Source organism: Elephas maximus, chromosome X (genome assembly GCF_024166365.1).
Source record: "Elephas maximus indicus isolate mEleMax1 chromosome X, mEleMax1 primary haplotype, whole genome shotgun sequence".
Taxonomy (NCBI): Eukaryota; Metazoa; Chordata; class Mammalia; order Proboscidea; family Elephantidae; genus Elephas; species Elephas maximus.
The window spans coordinates 121,202,145-121,227,067 of NC_064846.1; positions in this window are offsets into that span (position 1 = coordinate 121,202,145).

Here is a 24,923-nt window from a genome sequence, read left to right on the forward strand (position 1 = left end):
TTTTTTTAAATTATCATACAATAAAGTTGCCCTTTTTTCTTTTGGTTCGATGGATTTTTTAATTATTTATTTTGTTGTTCAAATAGACACAGCAAAATGTACACAATATATGTTTCTACATGTACAATTTAGTGACATTGACTACATTCAAATTATGCAATCATTCTCACCCTCCTTTTCTGAGTTGTTCCTCCCCCATTAACATAAATTCACCACCCCCCCCCAAGGTTCTTATCGAAGCTTTTGAATTGCTGTTGTCAATTTGATCCCATATAGATAGATCTTGAAAGGGCACAATGCTCAAGGTAGACATTCAATACTAGTTAAGCTAAACTATTGTTTGGTTTTAAGAAGACTTCAGGGGATATTTTGGTTTACAGTTTCAAGATTAACTCAGGGGTAGTAGTTTCAGGGGTTCATTCAGCCTCCATGGCTCCAGAAAGTCTAGAGTTCATGAAAATTTGAAATTCTGTTCTGCATTTTACCCCCTTTTGATCAGAATTCTTCTATAGAATCTTTGATCAAAAGGTTCAGTAATGCTAGTTAAGTACCATCCAGTTCTTCTGGTCTTGTAGTAAAAGAGGCAGTTGTTCATGGAGGCAATTAGCCATACATTCCATAAAACCAAACCAGATCCAGTGCCTGGAGAAGGACATCACACTTGGAAAAGTAGAGGGTCAATGTAAGTGAGGAAGAACCTCAACAAGATGGATTGACACGGTGGCTGCAACAATGGGCTCAAGCATAGCAATGATTGTGAGGATGGCGCAGGACTGGGCAGTGTTTCACTCTGTTGTACATGGGGTTGCTATCAGTCAGAACCAACTCAAGGGCACCTAACAACAACAACAACATTGTGACTTTATGTCTTTGTACAATTTTTTTAGTGATTGCTCTAGGGATTACAAAATACTATTTTTCACAGTCTACTTAGAATCAACATGTTGCCTCTTCAATTGCAAAGTAGAACCCTTACCAATATACTGGTCCGTTCACCTCCCTCCTTTGTCTTAAGTATTACATCTACTTACATTGAAAAATCCCATCAGAAAATGTTGTAATTTTTGCTTTCAATCATGAAACATGTTTAACAAAACTCAAAAAAATATTAATAGTCTATATTTGCCATTTCTGTTGCTCTTCCTTCATTCCTGATATTCCAGTTTTCCTCCTGGTATCATTTAATTTCTGTATGAAGAAATTCCATTAGCAATTCTTTTAGAGCAGGTCTGCTTGCTCTGGATTTTCTTAGTTTTCCTTTATCTGATATTGTTTTTTATTTCACCTTCATTCATAAAGGATCTTTTTCACTGGATATAGAGTTTGGGGTTGACAGTTCTCTTCTATGCTTGAAAAATGTGGTGCTACTTCCTTCTAATCTCTATAGCTTCTAATGAGAAGTCTGCAGTCATTTGAATTGTTGTTTCCCTATACAAAATGTGTCATTTCTCACTGGCTGCTTTCAAGATTTTTTCTTTGTCTTTATTTTTCATCATTTTTATTAGAATGTATCCATACATTGATTTACTTTGGTTTATCTTGTTTGGGATTCATTTATTTTCTTGAATCTATAAGTTTGTATCTTTCACCAAACTTAGGAATTTTTTCCAGTCATTATTTCTTCAAAGATTTTTCAGCACTTTTCTCTTTCTACTCTCCTTCTGGGACTCCAGTGACATGAATGACAGACCTTTTGTTATTGTCCCACCTGTCTCTGAGGATTTTTTTAAAAATATTTTTCTCTCTGTTGTTCATATTGGATTTCTATTTATGTGCCTTCATGTTTATTGACTCTTTCCTCTGTCATTTCCCTTCTGCTATGGAGTCCATCCAGTGAGGTTTTTTTTTCTTTCAGTGATTGTATTTTTCTATTCTAAAATTTCCATTTGGTTCTTCTTTATATCTTCTATTTATTTGATAAGACTTTGTATTTTAACATGTGTTTCAAGAATTTTGCAATTGTTTGTTTGATTTTTTTATAATAGCTGATTTAAAGTCCTTGTTAGATAATGCCAACATCTGTATCCTCTTGTCGTTGACATCTATTAGTTGTCTTTTGCCATGCAAATTGAGATGTTGGTTGTTGGGGTGGGGAAGAAAATCTAGATGAACTCTTGGATGTCTGTTTTGGGTGACTGGGTGGATGGTGGAACCACATATTGATATAGACAATATAAAAGGTAGAACTATGTTAGGAGGAAGAAAAATTTAGCTTTGGACATGTTCAATTTGAGGTATCTGTGTGACATTCAGGTGGGTACATACAATAGAAAGTAAATATGAGCCTGAACCTAGGGCCACAGGTCTGAGCTGAAGACCAAGTCTCAAAAGTCAAGGACCTGGGAGTAGTTGAAGCTATAGGATATGAGATCACTCAGGGAGATAAACTAGAAGGCAAAAGACAGAAACCTAGGGAAGGCCAACTTTTAAGGGGCAGTATGAAGAAGAGGAGCCCATGAAGAAGATAGAAAAACATAAGAAAGGTGAGAGAAACAGAAAAATCCAGTGGCTCAGAAACCAAGAGAGGGAGTGCTAAAAAGGAATGAAAAGACAGCACTGTCAAAGATATCAAAAGTAGTCAGGGGGATAAGGACTGAAAACCATACAGGATTTGGCCATTAGAAGATCATCAATGGCTTTAGTGAATGGTATGTCAACGCAGTGGTAGAGGGCAAAATCCAGATTATAGTGGGTTAGAGAATGAATGAAAAGTGAGTAGGCAGAGACAATGAGTCAGTCTACTTTTAAAAGAAGAGAAGAACTGGACAGCAGATGAGAGGGGGATTCAGACAGAATTTTGTTATGTTTTTCATTTTGTTTGTATGTGTGTGTGCAGTAAGAGTATTGAGCATGTTTTCAGCTATAAGAATGGATGAGGAAAGTGAAAGAAGGTGTAGGGGATTAGGGTAGAGAAGAATGGGAAGAGGGCTGTGAAGACTGAAAACTGACAGAGAATATATATAGAAAACTCCCAAGGTTAGAAGAGTTACCTTGAACAGAAGGTGGGCCAGTTCACCCCACTAAAGAAGGAAATTAAAAAAAAAATCTGAGATAAGTACAAACATAAATATGTTTGTAGAAAGGGAGGCAACAAATTGAAAACAAGAGTGACAGCACCATCAAAAAATAATTAAATAAAATAATTTTTAAAAATTTAAAAATAATTAAATTAAAAAAGAAGTATAAAAGTTATACTCTAAAAACTACAAAACATTGTTGAAAAAATTGAAACCCTAAGTAAATGGAAAGAAATCCCATGTTCATGGGTCAAAAGACTCAATATTGTTAAGATGGCAATATGCCCCAAAGTAATCTACAGATTCTGCACAATCTCTATCAAAATCCCAGCTGACTTCTTTGCAGAAATAAACAAGATGATGCCAAAATTCATATGGAAATACAAGGGACCAAGAATAGCCAACACAATCTTGAAAAAGAGGAACAAAGTTGGAGGATTCACATTTCCTGATTTGCAAAACTTACTACAAAGCTACAGTAATCAAAAGTGTGGTACTGGCATAAGGACAGACATATAGATCAATGGACTAGAATTGAGAGTACAGGAATAAACCTTCCCATTTATAGTCAATTGATGTTTGACAAGAGTGCCAAGACAATTAAGTGGGGGAAAGAATAGTCTTTTCAACAAACGGTACTGGATGAACTGGATATCCACAAGTGAAAGAATGAAGTTGGACCCCTACCTCAGACCATATACAAAATGTAACACAAAATGGATCAAAGACCTAAATGTAAGGGCTAAAATTATGAAAATCTTAGAAGAAAATACAGGTATAAATCTTTGTGACCTTTGGGGTGAGGCAGAGCCAAGATGGCGGAATAGCCAGATGTTTCTGGTGATCCCTCTTACAACAAAGACCCAAAAAATCAAGTGAAACAATTATATTTATGACAAGCAAGGAGCCCTAAACATCAGGGGCAAAGTTAGAAAACAGACTGAGTGGCAGGGGGAGAGAGAGACAGTTCAGAAGCAGAGAGGAGTTGCCAGACTTGAATCACTGGGATCCCTTAGGCAACATCCCCTGGAGTGGTGGTGGCGGGCTAGTAGTATTGTTCAACCACAGTTTCCTCAGGGAGAAGCAGCCAACTGCACAGTCTACTCACGCCTCTGGAACCACAGAATGGTGCTCTCGGCAAAAACTAAATACTTACATTTATTTTACCATGCCCCCAACCCCCAAGCTGGCTTCAGTGGCTGCTGATTTCCCTGAGCCTGAGTTAGGCCCATCTGAGTGCTCTGAATGATGCTCCCAGCTTTGGAGAAGGAATAAATTCACATCAGAGGGAAAAGATAATTTGCCAGCTCCACTAACTGGGGGAGCTCAGGACAGAAGCGGCTCCTGTCCAGGCATAAATAAACAGTCCGTGGACTTTGAATATCTTTCCCCATGCATGGACCTGTGTAGGCCTATTTCAGGAGAATAAGCCCTTGGTGACAGACTGCAACTGTTTAAGTTGTGTGGTGGAGAGGTGTGTGTTTGATATTTGACACTGCTTTGCCTATTAAACAGGGTCCTCACCTACCCACATCAGGGGCCTAAGGACTGGCAGCTCCACTCAGGTCACCCAGCCACCCGCAACAGGGGTCCAAGGATAACTGGTACCTCCAAGTCCTTACAACCAAAAGCATTGGGTGCCCATGGTCATCTGCAGAACCCACCACCCAGTATGCTCTAGGGAACAGGGACACGCTTTCCTCAGAGACACTCAGAGGACAGTTCTCAGCCCCCTGCCTTGTTCAGAGCATGAGACCCTGCTGCAAGCAGATACCGGTACCTACACCAAACACCACTGCCCCTCTAAGGCTGTACGACAGAGACTATACCATGCACTTGAGAACCAGCTACTTGGACACCTGAGCTGAATCCACACAAGAAAAGTGAATGGACTCATAAGTTCATATACCTGATGACAGCTCTAGCCATCTGGTGACGGGATGTCAGAGCTCCAAAGGAGTAAATAATCAAGCCAGTTCACTCAAGCAACCCATTTGAGCAAATTAAAACAAAACAAAACAAAAAAGCAAGAAACTAGGATAAAATAAGCAAACATAAAATGAACTAATACAATAACTTATAGATGGCTCGGAGACAACAGTCAATATTAAACTGCATAAAGAAACAGACCATGATCACTTCAACAAGCTCTCAAAACAGAGAATCAAAGGATCTTCTGAATCAAGGTGCTTTCCTGGAATTACCAGATGCAGAATACAAAAGATTAATATACAGAACTCTTCAAGACATCAGGAAGGAGATCAGGCAATATGCAGAACAAGCCAAGGAACATACAGATAAAACAGTTGAAGAAATTAAAAAGGTTATTCAAGAACATGAGGAAAAATTTAATAAGCTGTAGGAATCCATACAGAGACAGCAATTAAAAATTCAGAAGATTAACAATAAAATTACAGAATTAGACAATTCAATAGAAAGTCAGAGAAGCAGAATCAAGCAAGTGGAAGGCAGAATTAGTGACCTTGAATATTAAGAACTTGGCACCAATGTATTTGAAGAAAAATCAGATACAAGAATTTAAAAAACTAAAGAAACCATAAGAATCATATGGGATTCTACAAGAGAAATAACCTTTAAGTGATTGGAGTACCAGAGCAGGGAAGGACAAAAGGAAATACAGAGAGAATTGCTGAAGATTTGTTGGCAGAAAACTTCCCTGATATTGTGAAAGATGAGAAAATATCTATCCAAGATATTCATCAAACTCCACATAAGACAGATTTTAAAAGAAAGTCATCAAGACATATTACAATCCAACTTGCCAAAGCCAAAAATAGAGAATTTTAAGAGCAGCTAGGAATAAACGAAGTCACCTACAAAGGAGAGTCAATAAGAATAAGCTCGGACTACTCGGCAGAAACCAAGCAGGCAAGAAGGCAATGAGATGACTTATATAAAGCATTGAAGAAAAAAAAATGCCAGCCAAGAATCATATATCCAGCAAAACTGTCTCTCAAATAAGAAGGTGAAATTAGGACATTTCCAGATAAACAGAAGTTTAGGGAATTTGTAAAAACCAAACCAAAACTACAAGAAATACTGGAGGGAGTTCTTTTGTTAGAAAATCAATAATATCAGGTATCAACCCAAGACTAGAACACTGGACAGAACAACTGGATGTTAACCCAGACAAGGAACTCATAAAAATAAATCAATATTAAAGAAACACTCAAAACAGGGAAACAGCAATGTCATTATGTTAAAGAAGACAATATTAAAATAATAAAGAGGAACTAAGAAATGTAGCCATGGATCTTTCATATGGAGAGTAAGACAAAGAAATAAAAGTCAGGTTTAAATTTAGAAAAACAGGGGTAAATATTAATGTAACCACAATAGAGACTAACTATCCTACCCATCGAAATAAAATACAAGAAAAAAAACAGAAACCCAGTAGAAACAAAATAAACAACAATGAATAAGGGGAAAAGACAATATATAAACTACTCAGCATAAAAATATTAAGTGGGAAAAAGAAACTGTCAACAACACACACAAAAAGACATCAAAATGACACCACTAAACTCATACCTGTCCATAACTACACTGAATGTAAATGGACTAAATGCACCAATAAAGAGACAGAAAGGGGCAGAATGAATAAAAAGAAAAAAACACGATTCGTCTATATGCTACCTACAAGCAACACACCTTAGACTTAGAGACACAAACAAACTAAAACACAAAGGATGGAAAAAATATATATCAAGGAAACAACAATCAAGAAAGAGCAGGAGTGGCAATATTAATTTCTGACAAAATAGACTTTAAACTTAAATCCACCACAAAGGATAAAGAAGGACACTATATAATGATTAAAGGGACAATATACCAGGAGGATATAACCATATTAAATATTTATGCACCCAAAGACAGGGCTGCAAGATATAGAAAACAAACTCTAACAGCATTGAAAAGTGAGATAGACAGCTCCACCACTATACTAGGAGACCTCAACACACCACTTTCGGTGAAGGACAGGACATCCAGAAAGAAGCTCAATAAAGGCACAGAAGATCTAAATGCCACAGTCAACCAGCCTGACCTCATAGACAAATACAGAGCACTCCACCCAACAGCAGCCAAGAATACTTTCTTTTCCACCTCACATGGAACACTCTCTAGAATAGACCACATATTAGGTCATAAAGCAAGCCTTAGCAGAATCCAAAACATTGAAATATTACAAAGCATCTTCTCTAACCATAAGACCATAAAAGTAGAAAACAATAACAGAAAAACTAGGGAAAAGAAATCAAACACTTGGAAACTGAATAATACCCTGCTCAAAAAAGGCTGGATTATAGAATACATTAAGGATGGAATAAAGAAATTCATAGAATCCAATAAGAATGAAAACCCTTCCTATCAGAACCTTTGGGACACAGCTAAAGCAGTGCCCAGAGGTCAATTTATTTCAATAAATGCACACATACAAAAAGAAGGGCCAAAATCAAAGAATTATCCCTACAACTTGAACAAATAGAAAGAGAGCAACAAAAGAAACCCTCAGACACTAGAAGAAAGAAAATAATAAAAATTAGAGCAGAACTAAATGAAATAGAAAACAGAAAAACAATGGAAAATAGGTAACAAGACCAAAAGCTGGTCCTTTGAAAAAAAATTAACAAAACTGATAAACCATTGGCCAAACTGACAAAATAAAAACAGCAGAGGAAGCAAATAACTTGAATAAGAAATGAGATGGGTGATATTACAACAGAACCAACTGAAATTAAAAAGAAACATTTCAGATTACTATGAAAAATTGTACTCTAACAAATTTGAAAACCTAGAAGAAATGGATGAATTCCTAGAAACACACTACCTACCTAAACTAACACAAACAGAGGTAGAACAACTAAATAGAACCCATAACTAAAGAAGAGATTGAAAAGGTAATCAAAAACTCCCAACAAAAAAAAAAGCCCTGGCCTGGACGGATTCACTGTAGGATTTTGCCAAATTTTCAGAGAAGAGTTAACAGGACTATTACTAAAGGTATTTCGGAACATAGAAAAGGACAGAATACACCAAAACTCATTCTATGAAGCCAGCATATCCCTGATGCCGATACCAGGTAAAGACACCACAAAAAAAGAAAATTACAGACCTATATCCCTCATGAACTTAGAGGCAAAAATCCTCAATAAAATTCTAGCCAATAGAATTCAACAACATATAAAAAAAATAATTCACCATGACCAAGTGAGATTCAGGAAACCCTGGTGGTGTAGTGGTTAAGTGCTACAGCTGCTAATCAAGAGGTCAGCTGTTCAAATCCGCCAGGCGCTCCTTGGAAACTTTATGCGGCAGCTCTACTCTGTCCTATAGGGTCACTAAATTGACTTGACGGCAGTGGGTTTGGTTTGGTTGGTTAAGTGAGATTCATACCAGGTATGCAGGGATGGTTCAACATTAGAAAAACAATTAATGTAATCCATCATAAAAACAAAGCAAAAGACAAGAACCACTTGATGTTATCAATTGATGCAGAAAAGGCATTTGACAAAGTTCAACACGCATTCATGATAAAAAAAAAAAAAACTCTCAGCAAAATAGGAATACAAGGAAAACTTCTCATCATAATAAAGGGCATTTACACAAAGCCAATAGCCAACATCATCCTAAATGGAGAGAGTCTGAACGCATTCCCCTTGAGATCGGAAACTAGACAAGGATGGACTTTATCACCACTCTTATTCAACATTGTGCTCCTAGCCAGAGCAATTAGGCTAGATAAAGAAATAAAGGGCATCCGGATTGGTAAGGAAGAAGTAAAACTATCTCTATTTGCAGATGACATGATCTTATACACAGAAAACCCTAAAGAATCCTCCAGAAAACTACTGAAACTAATAGAAGAGTTCAGCAGAGTATCAGGATACAAGATAAACATACAAAAACCAGTTGGATTCCTCTACACCAACAAAAAGAACATGGAAGAGGAAATCATCAAATCAATACCATTTACGGTAGCCTCCAAGATAAAATCTTAGGAATAAATCTTACCAGAGACATAAAAGACCTACACATAGAAAACTAGAAGACACTAGTGTAAGAAACCAAAAGAGACCTACATAAGTGGAAAAACATACCTTGCTCATGGATAGGAAGACTGAACATTGTAAAAATGGTTATTCTACCAAAAGCGATCTATACATACATTGAAATTCCAATCCAAATTCCAATGACGTTTTTTAATGAGATGGACAAACAAATCATCGACTTCATATGGAAGGGAAAGAGGCCTTAGATAAGTAAAGCATTACTGAAAAAGAATAGAATGGGAGGCCTCACTCTATCTGATTTTAGAACCTATTATACCGCCACAGTAGTCAAAACAGCCTGGTACTGGTACAACAGAGACATAGACCAATGGAACAGAATTGAGAATCCAGACATAAATCCATCCACATAAATATTTGGCAAAGTCCCAAAGTCAGTTAAATGGGGAAAAGACACTCTTTTTAACAAATGGTGCTGGCATAACTAGATATCCATCTGCAAAAAAAAATGAAACAAGACCCATACCCCACACCATGCACAAAAACTAACCCAAAATGGATCAAAGACCTAAATATAAAGTCTAAAACAATAAAGGTCATGGAAGAAAAAAAAAGGAACAACGCTAGGAGCCGTAATAAAACCACTGCTGTCGAGTCGATTCTGACTCATAGCGACCCTATAGGACACAGTAGAACTGCCCCGTAGAGTTTCCAAGGAGTGCCTTGCCTTGCGGATTCGAACTGCCGACCTTTTGATTAGCAGCTGTAGCACTTAACCACTACGCCACGCCACCAGGGTTTCCAGCAGCCCTAATATATGGCATAAACAGTATACAAAACAGCACTAACAATGCAGAAGAAGCTCCTAAAAATCAAACACCTATGCTCATCCAGAGACTTCACCAAAAGAGTAAAAAGATTACCTACAGACTAGGAAAAAGTTCTTAGCTATGACATTTCCAATCAGCACCTGATCTCTAAAATCTACATGATACTGCAAATACTCAACCACAAAAAGACAAATAACCCAATTTAAAAAATGGGCAAAGGATATGAACAGACACTTCACTAAGGAAGACATTCAGGTAGCTAACAGATACATGAGGAAATGCTCATGATCATTAGCCATTAGAGAAATGCAAATCAAAACTACAATGAGATTCCATCTCACTCCAACAAGAATGGCATTATTCCAAAGAACGCAAAAGAATAAATGTCGGAGAGGTTGTGGAGAGATTGGAACACTTATACACTGCTGGTGGAATGTCAAATGGTGCAACCACTTTGGAAATCGATTTGGCGCTTCCTTAAAAAACAAGAACTAGAACTACCATACGATCCAGCAATCCCACTCCTTGGTATATATCCTAGACAAATAAGAGCCTTTACACGAACAGATATATGCACGCATGTTTATTGCAGCACTGTTTAGAAGAGCAAAAAGATGGAAGCAATCAAGGTGCCCATCAACAGATGAGTGGATAAATTATGGTATATTCACATAATGGAATATTATGCATCAATAAAGAACAATGACGAATCCATGAAACATTTCATAACATGGAGGAATCTGGAAGGCATTATGCTGAGTGAAATTAGACAGTTGCAAAAGGACAAATATTGTATAAGACCACTATTATAAGAACTTGAGAAATAGTTTAAACAGAGAAGAGAATATTCTTTGATGGTTACAAGAGGGGGGACAGAGGGAGGGAGAGGCTTTTCACTAATTATGTAGTGGAAAAGAACTGTTTTAGGTGAAGGGAAAGTCAACACGCAATACAGGAGAGGTCAGCACAACTGGACTAAAGCAAAAGCAAAGAAGTTTCCTGAATAAACTGAAGGTTTCAAAGGCCAGCGTAGCGGGGGAGGAAGTTTGGGGACCATGGTTTCAGGGGACATCCAAGTCAATTGGCATGATAAAATGTTTTAAGAAAACATTCTGCCTCCCACTTTAGAGAGTGGTGTCTGGGATCTTAAACGCTAGCAAGCAGCCATATAAGATGCATCAATTGGTCTTAGTGCACCTGGAGCAAAGGAGAACACCAAAGACACAAGGTAATTATGAGCCCAAGAGGCAGAAAGGTCCACATAAAGCAGAGACTACATTAGCCTGAGACCAGAAGATCTAGATCATGCCTGGCTACAATGGATGACTGCCCTGACAGGGAACACAACAGAGAACCCCTGAGGGAGCAGGAGAGCAGTGGGATGCAGACCCCAAATTCTCATAAGAAGACCAGACTTAATGGTCTGACTGAGACTGGAATGAGCCCAGCGGTCACGGTCCCCAGACCTTCTGTTAGCCCAAGACGGGAACCATTCCCAAAGCCAACTCTTCAGACAGGGATTGGACTGGACTATGCGACAGAAAATGATATTGGGAAGAATGAGTTTCTTGGATCAAGTAGACACATGAGACTATGTTGGCATCTCCGTTCTGAAGGGGAAATGAGAGGGTAAAAGGGGGTCAGAAGCTGGCCGAATGGACAAGAAAATGGAGAGTGGAGGGAAGGCGTGTGCTGTCTCATTAGGGGGAGAGTAATTACGAGTATGTAGCAAGGTGTTTATAAATTTTTGTATGAGAGTCCAGCTTGATTGGTAAACTTTCACTTAAAGCACAATAAAAATTTTAAAAAAATCTTTGTGACCTTTGATTAGGTAAAGATTTCTTAAATATGACACCAAATACATAAGCAACAACAAAAATTGGACTTCATCAAAATTAAAATCTTTTATACTGCAAATGACATTATCAAGAAAATGAAAAGAAATGCCCAGAATTAGAGAAAATATTTGCCAATCAGATATCTGATCAGGGATTTTTATCTAAAATATACAAATAATATTTTTTTTAGTATTATTTTTTTTAAGTATTATTTGTAAAATATACAAATAATACTTACACCTTATAATAAAAAGACAAACAACCCAATTTAAAAATGGGCAAAGGACTGAATAAACATTTCTCCAAAGAAGATATATAAATGGCCGATAAGCACACAAGAAATGATCAACATCATTAGTCATTAAAAAAAATTTTTTTTTAAATCATTAGTCATTAAATAGGGATATGCAAATCAGAACCACAGTGAGATACCACTTTACACCTACTAGTCAAAAGTGGAAACAACCCACATGTCCATCAACTGATAATGGATAAAGAAAAATGGTATATCCATAAAATAGACTATTGTCCAGCCATAAAAGGAATGAATTACTGAGTGAATGGTATAATACGTGAATTATATCTTAATAAAGCTGTTAAAAATACATAAGGCTATAAAGAAAATCAGCTATAGTGAACTAAAGTCATCAAAATATAAAAACAAGTTCTTGATAAAGAAACAGACGTGCTTCTTTACTAAGGCACTAAGTAACAAGATCTAGTTCAAGAGCTACCTTGATTTTGAAGTAGTGATTGCGAAATAAATTTTGAGACACCTGCAACAATGACAACAACAAAAAAGTCTGATGGCCCCATTGGCACTTCTAAGGTCCAGCAAGGATGAAAAAAAAGGGGGATGGGGATAATCAAACTAGTTAATTCTTTCCCTTATGTGAAGCTCCAGAATTAAAGAGTAGGTACAAAACACATTTTAAATATTTATTTTATTTTTTTGTTATTGTTGATAATATACACCAATTCAACAATTTCCATATGTACAATTTGGTGACACTGCTCATACACTTCAAGTTGTACAACCATTTCTGAATTGTTCCTCCTTTTCTGAATTGTTCCTCCCCAATTAAAAAAAAAAAACTCACTGTCCCCTAAATTTCCTATCTAATCTTTTGAGTTGCTGTTGTCAGCTTGATCCCATACCAAAAAAAAAAAAAAAACCCAATTGCTGTCAATTCCAACTCATAGCAACCCTATAGGACAGAGTAGAACTGCTTTATGGGGTTTCCAAGGCTGTAGTCTTTATGGAAGCATACTGCCACATCTTTCTTCCATGGAGCAGCTGATGGGTTTGAACTGCTGACCTTTCAGTTAACAGCCAAGCACTTAACCACTGCATCACCAGGGCTCCTTTGACCCATATAGATGGTTCTTAAAAGAGCACAATGCTCAAGGCAGACATTCTTTACTAGTTATGCTAAACTATTTTTTTATTTTAAGAAGACTTCAGGGTATATTTTTAGTTTAAGGTTTAAAGATTTTCTCTGAGTAATAGTTTTGGGAATTCACCCAGCATCCATGGCTCCAGAAAATCTGGATTCCATGAGAATTTGAAACTCTGTTCTTCATTCCCCCCCCTTTAATCAAGATTCTTCCATAGAATCTTGGATTAAAACATTCAGTAGGGTCAAGACCCTCAATGAGATGAATTGACACAGTGGCTGCAACAATGGGCTGAAACACAGTAATCATTGTGAGGATGGCACAGAACTGGGCAACATTTCATTCTGTTGTACATAAGGTCACTATGAGTCAGAGTCAACTCAATGGCACCTGTTATGGATTCAACTGTGTAACTCTGTCCTCCCCCCCCAAAAAAAAATGTGTGTCAACTTGGCTAGGCTATGATTCCCAGTATTGTGTGGCCATCTACCATTTTGTGATTTGATATAATTTTCATGTGTTGTGAGTTCTAATTTCTGTCTGTGGTTAATGAGGCAAGATTAATTTATATTAAACAGGACTAGGGTGGGATGCAACACCCTTACTCAGGTCACAGACCTGATTGAATGAAAGGAGAGTTTCCCTAGGGTGTGGTCTGTATCACCTTTTATCTTAAAACAGATAAAGGGAGAGAGAAGTGAGCAGAGAGATAGGGAATTCATACTACCAAGAAAAAAGCACCAAAAGCGGTGTGCATCTTTTGGACCTGGGGTCCCTGTGCTGAGAAGCTCCTAGGCCAAAAGAAGATTGATGACAAGGACCTTCCCCCAGAACCAACAGACAGAAAAAGCCTTTCCTGGGAGCTGACACCCTAAATTTGGACTTCTAGCCTCCTAAAATGTGAGACAATAAACTTCTGTTTGTTATGCCATCCACTTGTGGTATTTCTATTATAGCAGCACTAGATAACTAAGATAGTACCTAACAACAACACATTTGAGAAGGCCAGCTCTGTTGGACTGTCGGTCACCAACCAAGCTACAAAGACATGTAACTGTGTGGATTGTAGCCTTAGTTATACTCCTTGGACAATTGATGGCTGGTCCAGATACACTGATACTAGAGGGCACTTGTGGGGAACCTGAGAAACCACATCAAATCTGCCTTCAGGAAAGGTGGTCACAGCTTGCCCCTTTCCAGCTCTGTGATCTTAGGCCTTTATTCATCCAGAAAATCTTTCTAACACCCTTTCTGGAGTAAATTTCTGAATTTGGATGATGGTATTAGTTGTTGCTAGGTTTTTTTTTTTTTTTATGTGCCATCCAGTCGGTTCCAACTCATAGCAACCCCATGTACAGCAAAACACTGCCTGGTCCTGTGCCATCCTCACAATCGTTGCTATGTTTGAGACCATTCTTGCACCCACTGTGTTAATCCATCTCTTCAAGGGACTTCCTCTTTTTTGTTGACCCTCTACTTTACCAAGCATGATGTCCTGCACCATGTGTTGGTCCCTCCTAGCAACATGTCCAAACTACGTGAGATGAAGTCTTGTCATTCTCACTTCCAAGGAGCATGCTGGCTGTACTTCTTCCAAGATATTTTTGTTCATTCTTCTGGCAGTCCATGGTACATTCAATATTCTTCACCAACACCACAATTCAAATGCATTAATTCTTCTTTGGTCTTCCTTTTTCATTGTCCAGCTTTTGCATGCATATGAGGCAAATGAAAAGACCATGGCTTGGGTCAGGCACACCTTAGTCATCAAAGTGACATTTTTGCTTTTTAAGATTATAAAGACCTCTTTTCAACATCTAGAAGAAGCAAAGAGAGCAAGCAACCTGAGATTGGGAAAGGGTGTATGCCCACACTACCAGCTGCCCCAAATCTGAACACTGATATCTATCTATCAGGTGAGGGGCTCTCTCCTTAAACTGGGCACAACACTCTAGGGTCTTCCTTCTAGAGACCCATTTATCAATTCACACTTAGCTCAATTCCTCCTCCCATTAGGACAAAGTCTCCTAAGAGAATAGAAAATTGTATAAGATAGACTCTGAGGCACAGCTTTTACCAGGCAGGAAAAAAAAACTTTCCTGGGCAATAAGAGGAGAGGTGAGAAGAGGCAGGGCTAAGATAGGAGAATAGTCAGACACTCCTTAAGTCCGTATCATCTCTCTTACAACAAAGGCCCCAAAACAAGTGAATCAGATATATATGACAATCTAGGAACGATAAAGATCAGAGACAAAGTTGAAGAATCGGACTGAGCAGCAAGTGGAAGGTGAGACAATTCAAAAACAGCAGAAACAGGAAATTATGGATTGTGGGATTGCCCACATCCTGCTAGCTGAATTTGCACAGTGCACACAAGTTGAGGCAAGCAGCAACATCCCAAGCTGAAACCCACCCCATCTGGTGCAGCCAAGCAGCAGCAAATCTGCACACACCTCCAGAACCAAACAGGAGCAACATCAGATCTGTGAAAGTTAAGTACAAGCTCCCTAGCCACCATAGGCACACCATAACCCTTCCCCCAACCAGAGTTCCACAGACAAGGAGTGTTCCACTCTCCTGATCCATCCACCTCCCCACTCAGACACCAGTCCCTGAGGCATTCAACACTGCCACACTTCCTAAGCCTGGAACTCAAAGACCTGTTCATAGGCACCAGCTCCTTTGCCCTGACACTAGTGTAGGGGATCCATGGACTTTCAGCACCCTTCACCCCTACTGATAACCCATGCCAGCAACTTGCTGGCCAATCCAGAGTGGCACACCCTCATTAGGACAAAACAGGCAGGGCATCCATCTGAAGCCCATTTTCACCTGCAGCAGCCAAGGAGGAGCTGCAAATTTGTGACACTTGACAATGTCCCATCCCCAAGAAGGGGCCTCACTCACTCATACCAGGGGCCTGGTATCACCTACTCCATCTAAACACCCAAGACAGGGGCTTGAGAATTAGTGGCAACCCACAATCCCTTCAGTCAACGACACTGGGTTCCTAAGTACCAGCTGCACTATCCACCCTACTACACACTCTCGCGGAGAGGAGCATTCCCTCCTTCAGGGCACCCGGGGGCAGCCGACTGCCCCCAATCTTGCCCCTGACATTGCCCCCCACTGCAACCAGAGACCTGTGCCTGCTCCAAACACCCCCATGGAGCTCTCCCTGCCAACGACTGTAGGTGAGAGTCTCCATACCACACACTTGGTGAGCGACCACTTGGGGAACCTGCGCCCTGACCAACCAGCAAACAGTGGAACACATACACAACACCCAACCCAACAACTGGGGAGAATACCCCCTGCACCCGCAACTAGGCGACCAACAGTACACATTCATAACCTCACCGAAAAACACCTATATCATCAGTACCCCCACAAGAAAAGTGAACAAACTCCCAGGCTCACACACCTAGTATCTGCTCCAACCACCTGGAGACAGGAGATGAGAGCTTCAACAAGGCAAGATTAACAACCAGAGTAACACAAATGCCCAGCCTACTTGGACATATCGAAAACAAAACAAAATTTCAGGATGCAGTAAACAAAAAAAGCAATATATAAATAAATAATTGATGCCTTGAAGACAACTCATTAACCCACTACCATTGATTTGATTCCAACTCACAACAACCCTACGGGAGAGAGTAGAACTCTCCATAGGGTTTCCAAGGAGTAACTGGTGGATTCGAACTGCTGACCTTTTGGTTGGCAGCTGTACTGCTTAACCACTGTGCCACCAGGCTCCTTGGAGACAACAGTCAATATCAAACCACACTAAGAACTGCCTGGTAAAGAATTCAAAACACTAATATACAGCCCTCTCCAAGAGATCAAGAGATGGTCAGGCAAAACAGAGACCAAACCAAACAATACACAGAAAAAGCAATAGAAGAATTCAGGAAAATGATAGAAGAATAAAATGACAGAATAAAACAGGTTGTTAGAAACCATACAAAAAATAGCAACTAGAAGAGCTAAAGGGCACTATAAGCCAACTTGACCTCCTAGACATATATAGAACACTTCACCCAAATGCTGCAAAGTATACATTCTTTTCCAATGCACATGCAATGTTCTCCAGAATAGACCATATCTTAAGACAGAGAACAACCCTCAACAAAATCCAAAACACTGAGATAATACAAAGTATCTTCTCTAACCACAATGCTATCAAGGTAGAAATTTACAACAGGAAAAGCAAAGCAAAAAAAACCAATTACATGGAAATTATATAACACCCTGCTGAAAAACCACAGGGTAATAGAAGAAACCAGAGATGGAATCAAAAAATTCCTAGACTCAAACGAGAATACAAGCACATCATACCAAAAACGTTGGGACACAACTAAGACAGTCCTCAGAGGTCAATTTATAGCAATAGATACACACATCAAAAAAGAAGAAAGGTCCTCAAGAAAACTACTGAAACTAATAGAAGAGTTCAGCAGAGTATCAGGATGCAAGATAAACACAAAAAAATCAGTTGGATTCCTCTACAACAAAAAGAACATCAAAGAGGAAATCACCAAACGATAGCCCACAAGAGATAAAATACTTAGGAATAAATCTTACCAGAGATGTAAAAGACCTATACAAAAAAACTATAACACACTATCTGCAAGAAACCAAAAGAGACCTACATAAGTGGAAAAACATACCTCGCTCAAGGATACGAAGACTGAACATTGTAAAAATGTCTATTCTACCAAAAGCCATCTATAGATACAATGCAATTCCGATCCAAATTCCAATGACATTTTTTAATGAGATGGACAAATCACCAACTTCATATGGAAGGGAAAGAGAGCCCAGATAAGTAAAGCATTACTGAAAAAGAAGAACAAAGTGGGAGGCCTCACACTACCTGATTTTAGAACCTATTATACTGCCACAGTAGTCAAAACAGCCTGGTACTGGTACAACAACGGATACATAGACCAATGGAACAGAATTGAGAATCCAGACATAAATCCATCCACATATGAGCAGTTGATATTTGACAAGGGCCCCAAATCAGTTAAATGGGGAAAAAACAGTCTTTTTAACAAATGGTGCTGGCATAATGATATCCATCTGCAAAAAGCTGACACAAGACCCATACCTCACAGCATGCACAAAAACTAACTCAAAATGGATCAAAGACCTAAATATAAAATCTAAAACGATAAAGATCATGGAAGAAAAAATAGGACAATGCTAGGAGCCCTAATACATGATATAAACAGTATATAAAACATTACTAACAATGCAGAAGAGAAACCAAATAACTGGGTAATCCTAAAAATCAAACACCTACGCTCATGCAGACTTCACCGAAAGTGTAAAAAGATTACCTACAGGCTGGGAAAAAGATTTTAGCGATGACATTTCCAATCAGTGCCTGATCTCTAAAATCTACATGATACTGCAAAGACTCAACCAGAAAAAGACAAATAACCCAATTAAAAAATTGGTAAAGTATACCAACAGGCACTTCACAAAAGAAGACATTCAGGTAGTTAACAGATACATGAGGAAATGCTCATGATCATTAGGCATTAGAGAAATACAAATCAAAACTACAATGAGATTCCATCTCACCCCAAAGAGGCTGGCATTAATCCAAAAAACACAAAATAATAAATGTTGGAGAGGTTGTGGAGATACTGGAACACTTATCTGCTGGTGGGAATGTAAAATGGTACAACCACTTTGGAAATTGTTTTGGCGCTTCCATAAAAAAAAATAAAAAGCTAGAAATAGAACTACCATATGATCCAGCAATCCCACTCCTTGGAATATATCCTAGAGAAATAAGAGCCTATACACAAACAGACATATGCAGACCCATGCTCATTGCAGCAGTGTTTACAAGAGCAAAAAGATGGACGCAACCAAGGTGCCCATCAACGGATCAATGGATAAATTATGGTATATTCACAGAATGGAATACTACGCATTGATAAAGAACAATGATGAATCCATGAAACATTTCATAACATGGAGGAATCCGGAAGGCATTATGCTGAGTGAAATTAGTCAGCTGTAAAAGGACAAATATTGTATAAGACCACTATTATAAAAACTCAAGAAATCGTTTAAACAAAGAAGAAAATATTCTTTGATGGTTATGAGGGTGCGGAGGGAGGGAGGAAGGAAGAAGGGTTTTCACTAGTTAGAGAGTAGACAAGAACTATTTTAGGTGAAGGGAAAGGCAACACACAATACAGGAGAGGTCAGCACAACTGGACTAAACTAAAAGCAATTTCTGGAATAAACTGAATGCTTCGAAGGTCAGCATAGCAGGGGCAGGGGTTTGGGGACCATGATTTCAGGGGACATCTAAGTCAATACACATAATAAAATCTATTAAAAAAATTCTGCATCCCACTTTGGAGAGTGGCATCTGGGGTCTTAAATGCTAGCAAGCTAACATCTAAGATGTATCAATTGGTCTTAATGCACCTGGAGCAAAGGAGAACACCAAAGACAGAAGGTAATTATGAGCCCAAGAGACAGAAAGGCCCACATAAACCAGAGACTATATTAGCCGGAGACCAGAACTAGATGGTGACTGGCCACAACCAACGACTGCCCTGACAGGAAACACAAGAGAGAACCCCTGAGGGAGAAGGAGAACAGTGGGATGCAGACCCCAAATTCTGGTAAAAAGACCAGACTTAATGGTCTGACTGAAACTAGAAGGATCCCGGAGGTCATGGTCCCCAGACCTTTTGTTAGCCCAAGACAGGAACCATTTCCAAAGCCAACTCTTCAGACAGGGATTGGACTGGACTATGGGATAGAAAATGATACTGTGAAGAGGGAGCTTCTTGGATCAAGTAGATACATGAGACTATGTGGGCATCTCCTGTCTGGAGGGGAGATGAAAGGGCAGAGGGGGTCAGAAGCTGGCCGAATGGACACAGAAAGAGAGAGTGGAGGGAAGAAGTGTGCTGTCTCATTAGCGGGAGACCAACTAGGAGTATATAGCAAGATGTATACACATTTTTGTATGAGAGACTGACTTGATTTGTAAACTTTCACGTAAAGCACAATAAAAAATTTTTTAAAAGGGTCAAAATCAAAACATTAGCTACACAACTAGAACAAATAGGAAGAGAACAGCAAAAAAAAATAAAAAAAGCCCACAGCCACCAAAAGAAAGGAAATAATAAAGGTCAGAGCAGAAACAAATGAAATAGGGAATAGAAAAATAATAGAATCGACAAAACGAAAAGTTAGTTCTTTGAAAGGATCAAAAAAATCAACAAACCACTGGCTAAATTAACAAAAGAAAAACAGGAGAGGAAACAAATAACTCAAATGAGAAATGAAATGGGGACATTACAACAGACCCAACTGAAATAAAAAGGATCATAACAGAGTATTATGAAAAACTATACTTCAACAAATTTGAAAACCTAGAGGAAATGGAAATTTCTAGAAACACACTACCTATCCATACTAATGTAAAATGACGTTGAAAATCTGAACAGACCCATAAAAAGAGATTGAAAAGATAATAATAATAATAAAAATACAACAACAAAAAAAGCCCTGGCCCAGATGGCTTCACTGGAGAATTCTATCAAACATTCAGAGAAGAGCTTAAACCAGAACTATACAAACTATTTGAGAACATAGAAAAGGAAGCGACACTTCTGAGTTCATTCTACAAAGCCAGCATAACCCTGATACCTAAACCAGGCAAAGAAACCACAAAAAAAGAAAATTACAGACCATTTACCTCTCATGAATATAGATGCAAAAATTCTCAACAAAATTCTAGCCAATAGAACTCAGCATCATATAAAAAAAAAAAAACACAACCAAGTAGGATTCATACCAGGTATGCAAGGATGGTTCATCATTAGAAAATCAATCAATGTAATCCACCAAATAAAAGGATCACATGATCATCTCAATCGACACAGAAAAGGCATTTGACAAAGTCCCACACCCATTCCTGATAAAAACTCTGAATAAAGTAGGTATAGAAGGGAAATTTCTCAACATGATAAAAGGCATCTATGCAAAATCAATGGCCAACATCATTCTTAATGGAGAGAGGCTGAAAACATTCCCCTTGTGAACAGGAACAAGACAAGAATGCCCTTCATCATCAGTCCTACTTAACATTGTGCTGGAAGTCCCAGCTAGAGCAGTAAGGCAAGAAAAAGAAATAAAGGGCATCCAAATTGGTAAGGAAGAAGTTAAACTCTCCCCATTTGTGGATGATATGATACTACACATAGAAAATCCGAAAGACTCCATGAGACAACTACTGGAGCTAAACTAATAGAAAGATTCAGCAGAGTGGCAGGATACAAGATAAACAAACAAAAATCAGTTGGATTCCTATACACCAATAAAGAGAACGATCAAAAGGAAATCAAGAAAACAATACCATTTATAATAGCCCCTAAAAAGATAAAATACTTAGGAATTAATCTAACCAGGGATATAAAAGACCTATAAAAAGAAAACTACAAAACACTACTGCAAGAAACGAAAAGATCTACATAAATGGAAAAACATACCATGCTCATGGATAGGTAGACTCAACATTGTGAAAATAACAATTCTACCCAAAGTGATTTACAAATACAATGCAATCCTGATCCAAATACCAAGAATATTCTTTAAAGAGATGGAAAAAGGTAATCATTAACTTCATATGGAAAGGGAAGAAGCCCTGGATAAGTAAAGCACTATTGAAGAAGAAGAATAAAGTAGGAGGACTCGTACTACCTGACCTCAGAACCTACTATACAGCTATAGTAGTCAAAACAGGCTGGTACTGGTACAACGACAGATACTTTGACCAAAGGAACACAATTGAGAATCTAGATGTAAATCTAACCACCTACGGTCATCTGATGTTTGACAAGGGCCCAAAGTCAGTCAGATGGGGAAAACACAGTCATTTTAAGAAATGATGCTGGCAAACTGGATGTCTATCTGCAAAAAAATGAAACAAGACCAATACCTCACACCATATAAAAAACTTAATTCAAAATGGATCAAAAACCTAAATATAAAGCCAAAAGCTAAAGTTCGTAGAAGAAAAAATAGGATCAACACTAGAGGCCCCAATACATGGAATTAACAGGATACAAACTATAACCAACAACACACAAACTCCAGAAGATAAGCTAGATAACTGAGATGTTCTAAATATTAGACACTTACACTTATCAAAAGACTTCACCAAAGAGTAAAAAGAGAACCTATAGACTGGGAAAAAATTTCTGGCTATTACATACCAGAAAAAGGTCTAATCTCTAAAATCTATGGGAAAATCCAACACCTCTACAACAAAAAGACAAACAATCCAATTAAAAAATGGGCAAAGCAGGAGGCGGAGCCAAGATGGTGGAATAGGCAGATGCTTCCGTCGAGCCCACTTTACGACAAAGACCCGAAAAAACAAGTGAAACAAGTATATTTGTGACAAGCTGGGAGCCCTGAGCATCAAAGACAAGCTTAGACTACGAACTGAGGGCAGGGGAAGGAAGAGACTGTTTAGAAGCAGAGAGGAGCTACCGAACCCGAGTCATGGGGAGCCCTCAGCCACCATTCCCAGAGCGGCGGCGGCGGCGGCGGACTAGTCCTAGCGTTCGGCCGCAGTTTCCTCAGGGAGAAGCAGCCAGCCATAGAGCCTACTCACACCTCTGGAATCTGAGGAGAACGGCGCTCCTGGCAAAAGCTAAGTACTTGTGTCTATTTTACTGCTCCACCCCCCACCCCCAAGCCAGCGTCAGTGGCTGAATCCCTAGGCCTGAGATAGACCCTGGTGAGCACCTGGAGCTGTCCTCCTGGCCTTGGGGAAGGAAAAAATTTGCAACTGGGGGGAAAAGATAATTTGCTAGCTCCATTAACTGGGGGAGCTCAGGACAGAAGCGGCTCCTGTCCGGGAATAAACCGACTGTGGACCTTGAGCAACTTTCCCTTCTGCATGGACCTGTGTGGGCCTATTTTGGGATAATAGGTCCCTGTTGCCAAACTCCAACTATTTCTGCTATGCGGTGGAGAGGTGGGTGTCTGATGTTTGGCATTGCTTTACCTGTTAAACAAGGTCCTCACCTACCCACAACAGGGACCTAAGTACTGGTGGCTCCACTTGGATCACCCAGCCACCTGCGACAGGGGTCCAGGGATAACTGGTACCTCCCAGTCCACACAACAAAAACTTTGGGTGCCCATGGTCCCTCTGCAGAGCCCATCCACCAGCACGCTCTAGGGAACAGAGATGTGTTTTCCTCAGAGACACTTGGGGGTCGGTTCTCAGCCCCCTGCCTTGCTCAGAGTGTGACCCCCTGCTGCAATCAGATATGGGTATACACGCCAATCAGCCCTACCCCTCTAAGGCTGTAGGACAGAGCCTATACCACACACTTGATATCAGCTACCTGGAAACCTGAGCTGAATTCATACAAGAAAACTAAATGGACTCCTAGACTGATATACCTGATAACAACTCTAGCCAGCTGGGGACAGGACATGGGAGCTGCAAAGGTGAAAATAATCAAGCTAGCTCTCTCAAGCAACCCACAGGGGTACACCAAAACAAAACAGAGCAAGCAACTATGACACAGTAAGCAAGCATAAACTAATACAATAAATTACACATGACTCAGAGACAACAGTCAATATCAAGTCATGTAAAGAAACAGGCCATGATCACCTCAACAGGCTCTCAAAACAAAGAATCCAGGGATCTTCTAGATGAAAGTGCATTCCTGGAATTACCAGATGCAGAATACAAAAGTTTAACATACAGAACCCTTCAAGACATCAGGAAGGAAATGAGGCAATACGCAGAACAAGCCAAGGAACACACAAATAAAGCAACTGAAGAAATCAGAAAGATTATTCAGGAACATAATGAAAAGTTTAATAAGCTGGAAAAATCCATAGACAGACAGCAATCAGAAATTCAGAAGATTAACAATAAAATTACAGAATTAGGTAACTCAATAGAAAGTCAGAGGAGCAGAATTGAGCAGGTAGAAGCCAGAATTTCTGAACTCAAAGATAAATCACTTGGCACTAATATTTGAAGAAAAATCAGATAAAAAAATTTAAAAAAATGAAGAAACCTTAAGAATCATGTGGGACTCTATCAAGAGAAATAACCTACGAGTGACTGGAGTACCAGAACAGGGAGGGATAACAGAAAATACAGGGAGAATTGTTGAAGATTTTTTGGCAGAAAAGTTCCCTGATATTGTGAAAGATGAGAAGATATCTATCCAAGACGCTCATCGAACTCCACATAACACAGATGTTAAAAACAGTCACCAAGACATAATATAATCAAGCTTGCCAAAACCAAAGATAAAGAGACAATTATAAGAACAGCGAGAGATAAAAGAAAAGTCACCTACAAGGGAGAGCCAATAAGAATAAGCTCAGACTACTCGGCGGAAATCATGCAGGCAAGAAGGCAATGGGATGACATATTTTAAAAATTGAAGGAAAAAAATTGCCTGCCAAGAATCATATATCCATCAAAACTGTCTCTTAAATATGAAGGTGAAATTAAGACATTTCCAGATGAACACAAGTTGAGGGAATTCATTAAAACCAAACCAAAACTACAAGAAATACTAAAGGGAGTTCTTTGGTTAGAAAATCAATAATACCAGGTATCGACCCAAAACTAGAACACTGGGCAGAGCAACGAGAAGTCAACCTAGACAGGGAAATCAAAAAAAAAAAAAAAAAGCAAGATAAAAAAAAAAGCCCAACACAGAGTAATGGTGATGTTATTACATAAAAGAAGACAATATTAAAATAATAAAGAGGGAC